At 39.1% G+C, this 4,371-nt stretch overlaps 1 pseudogene; it reads right to left on the bottom strand.

The window, feature by feature from the left end:
- Positions 1-1,347: 1,347 nt before the first annotated feature.
- LOC110675651 lies at positions 1,348-1,928 on the bottom strand (annotated as a pseudogene).
- Positions 1,929-4,371: the final 2,443 nt, after the last annotated feature.

Below are 4,371 nucleotides of genomic sequence, written 5' to 3'. Positions count from 1 at the left end.
ACACAAAAACTACTATTTCTAAAAATGTATATTGTTATGAATTATGTGTAATAATATGTTCCCTAACATATGAATTATGGATTTTAGTAATATCAGCGTTATTAGCTGAAATATTTCACAAAACATATTTTTCCGTTTTGACCCAATCTCACCCCTAGACCCATTGTCACCCCCTGGGAGGGAGGCACCGATACTACACACGAAATATAGAACAATGTTTGTTTGAACTGCAAGATAACTCCAGCTTGCCAACAACAATCAAGGCAGGCTTGGGGAAAATCGCTAGTTTTCTTTTGTTGTGTACTTCCGATTTTTCCTGACAAACATGGAAAAAGGGCCACAGTTTTCTATGCACTTAATATTCATTTTTATTGGAAAAAGTAAAAAAATGCGTTTTTCAATGCTTTATATTCAATCCGATTGAAAAGTGCTCACGTGACATTACTTGCATTGTGTGCAGGAATAGACCATTTCCGTCAAATCTAACCCCCAGTTTTTGTATTTTTCTTCGAAAGACAATCATTTATAATGAATATATACGCTTTCAGATCTTGTTTATATGCACTCCTGATTTTCTTATAAATTTTTGAAAACGCGGATACTCACCACATTTTTAAAAATAACTCGAGATGCGGCACAGTTTGTTCAACCCTATGGGTATACAGCGTGGTGATTTTGGATCTCACCCCTGCATTGGGATATTTATTTACATTTGGAAACGTCAAACCAGGTCTGTGATCAGAATGATTGAGATCCCGGTCAGGGCATTCCAGACCGGAGATCGAACGAAACTAACCTCAAACAACTTTCTTTGCTAACCTCAACTTTGCGTTTTCACCGGTCGGATCTCAATTTTTGCTGAAAGCAGTGGAATAATATGGAAAAAATGCAAATGTAGAATACTAAGAATCAATTTGTCCACCCTTTCCTCTAAACTATAACACTGAGAATCGTCTTCCAGCAGGAAAATATAACATTTCACTCCACAGATGCAAAACCCCCGAAAAAAAACAACTATCCCTCACCCAATAGTTACAGTAATCGCAATTTTTCATTAGAAACGACTTTCGGTATCATTATTTTTGATACTCATGCCGACAAATGCCTTATCAAACTGTTGGCTGATGATCCGGAAGCTTCCCGCCTTGAGTGAGCAATCTTCCGGACCATTCAAACTTCGGTGGCAGAAAAAGATCACGCACGACATCTATTCTGTTTGAATTCAGCAGAACCTTGTAACGTTCGACGGTTGCGGGAGAAGACAAAAAATAATCCGGTGGTCAGGATGGTCAACATTCTGCAGCAGAAGAGGAACCCTGGAAGGTACTTTCGACAAAAAAAACAAGATTTCATATCCTTCCTTTATTTATCCTTTGGTAAAGAATTTGCGGATTTGCTGTTACACCCGGTACTATATCAGACCGGACATTATAAACCAGCCACTCTCCTGTCTCAATCCCGAACGAAAACCGCTCCCATCAGCGAACTTATCGAAATTTTCTGGCTTCGCGTTCGGATTCCAGCAGCGTCAGGATAAAAAAAGTCTAAAATCGTCACCTTCGCGAGCCGGGTCCTTGGCGTTGCGGATGATCCGACAGTTCTGCTCGCTGAAAATTTTACCTTCGCCTGGCCCACTGACCCTGGGAACCGGTGCGGCTGAGGACATTGATAACTTGAGCCAAAACGACAGACTTATCCATGATTTTGTCTGATTTTTTTTGCTCATATGTGGCCACTAGTAAAACAACACGGCGAAAAGGGATGATAACGATCTTGTAAAATGAAATGCCCATATGATGAAAGAAAACATAAACAAAAATCATCAGATGATTTCAGATTCTGTCATACCAGCTGATCAAAAACTCACCACAACGTGATGGCAAAACCATAAGGGAAAAAGGGGTCTCCGTTTTTTCGGGGTGAATTAAATTCTAGGGGACCGAGGGGTGAAGAAACGTGCCGCCAGTTTTTCATTGTTTTTCAATAGTTAGAGGCTCCAAAACATATCGGTTCCTTAGGAAAGTTTGTTTAGTAAATTGACAGAAAGCATATAAGCCAATAAAAAAATTTCACGGAAATGGTCTATTGATTTTCATTCGATTTTTGTCACTTTTGATGAAATGCGAAAATGTGTTTTAATCAGTTACGCGCTTTTTCCATGTTAGTCCAATGTTTGAGATCTGGGCTCACATAGAGACGTTCCGATACTTTCGATATATCGGAATATCGATATTTTGCTTTCGATATTCGATATTTTGGTATCGATATTTCCTATTCAATATATCGGTGGTATCGATATATCCTTCCGATATATCGTAAGCCAATATATGGATAACAATTGTAGGGTTTTCTCGTAGCACAATTAATTTTTAAATATTTGAAAGCAGTTCATATACCAATTGTTATATGATTTATCAAAAAAGGAGATATTCATGTCCATTAGAGTGATGCAAATTTTCAAATGTTTGCTCCCCTATGCTTAAACGATTTATATTATAGTAAACAGCATCTTCCCAAAGTTTGAAATGATTCGGAAGAAATTTGACTGTGCACAAGCCATTTGAAGTTTATATGGAGATTACTATGGAAAACGCCAACTTTTTGTGTCCAGGCCACTATCTCTTCAACATAATATTTTATGGAAAAGTGAACAACCTTTGCTCATGCGAAATATTTTCAGCTACAACTTTGCTGAAGACCACATTTTGATAGGATTTAAGCAGTGATGCATTTTAAACTATATAACAAAAGTGAACTGAACGCGTTCTAATTTCGCACGAAAACCTAGTAGACATTGAACTCTCGTGCAAGATTTTGCACCTGCTCATGAACTTCACAATGCACATTCAAGTTAAAAACCCGAAAAATGACTACATAACAGTGTAGGTATTATAAGTATAAACAGACGTATAATAACAGCGAGATGCCCAACAAAACCCCTCTTCTTGCAAACTGTTCCACAACCCCTTTACAGCTCGATAGAACGGAACATCTGAGTGGAGATGTTTTTTGGTTATGGCTCTACGATATCAATGAACTAATGGCGTTTTCGTTTATTGCTGGGGCGAACCTAGTTTCGCCCTGGATTCGCTCTAACAGCTGTCAAAATGCTTTTTTATTTGCTCGGGTCGAACCCGGATCCGCCCCAGGTTCGACCCAAACGCAACGAGGTTCGCTCTGCCGATTTTTTGCGATCCAACCTGAGCGGGGTTCAACTGTCAAAAATTGATTGTTTACATTTTTATAATTATCAAAATTACCGATTAAAGCAAAATTTTAATAACAGGAGATGTTTACGAGAGCATTCGGCAATATTTGTTGCATTAATATTGAGACTTTATTTTGTGATTTTGCACTCAGAGAAGCGAAATTTCATAAAACTGTGTGGCTGACAGTTCGAAGAAAAGTATGACACATTCGATTTGACTCGAACCTGGATCCGTTTTCGTTTGTTTATTGCGAGTCGGGTCAGCTCTGACCCCAGGTTTAAAACCGAAAACGCCATAAATATTCTCACTATCAAGGTAAGTGAATAAATCAAAAAACTAACCGAATGCTGAATGCTTAACTTAATTTTAGATTAGTCAATGATGTAGCAACATTATTTCTACTGTGGCTTCGATGAGATTTATTAGCAACAAAGAAAGGAATCATTCCACTGGTTTGCGATCTCGCAAAAAAATACAAAATTCGCAATGCTGGATGCGATCAAAATGATGCACGGCTATGGCTACCGATAACAAAACTACCGTGAACACTTCCGCCTTCCTATAGCAGTCAGTATTAAGCCCGTGATACGAATAAACAGCTGTGTTGGTGAGTTATATCTCGAATACTAATGCTAGTTCCGATCACCTCGGTACGCCTTTGAAGTGGACAATGTCATCAACTGCGTAGAACGCGATACTGCCTGTGAAAATACGTTAAATTTTGCTCGTTAGCATTAGTTCTATAATCATGATATTTTCGTGAAGCATGCGAGGCTCTAGACTTACCGTTATTGGTAAATACGATACACAAACATGTCCTTCAATCGACTAGGCTTACGGATTGTACGCTTTGGCCTTTGTACCAGTTCCGGTGAACAATCCTTCGATTCAACTTCTTCTTGTGCTGGAAGGTGTGTTGAATTCTCTGGAGTTTCTTCATCGTTATCTAATTCGTCAGTTGCTGGTACTTTTTTGAAGTCTTGAATGCGTGTATAATGCACTCCTCTGACGCTCCGGACTACTACCTTCGCACCATCTCTAGCCAAGACAGTGTAGCGTTCCGTAGTAAAAGTCGGATCCGTTTTGTTCTTCCTCGGGACAGCCATCAGTACCAAATCGCCAGCTGCAATATCAGATGGTCTCGCGCTATGGCGAATGTCAG

This window comes from Aedes aegypti, chromosome 2, assembly GCF_002204515.2.
Source record: "Aedes aegypti strain LVP_AGWG chromosome 2, AaegL5.0 Primary Assembly, whole genome shotgun sequence".
Taxonomy (NCBI): Eukaryota; Metazoa; Arthropoda; class Insecta; order Diptera; family Culicidae; genus Aedes; species Aedes aegypti.
Note: the sequence above shows the minus strand (reverse complement) of the source record. Positions and strands in the feature narration are given on the sequence as shown.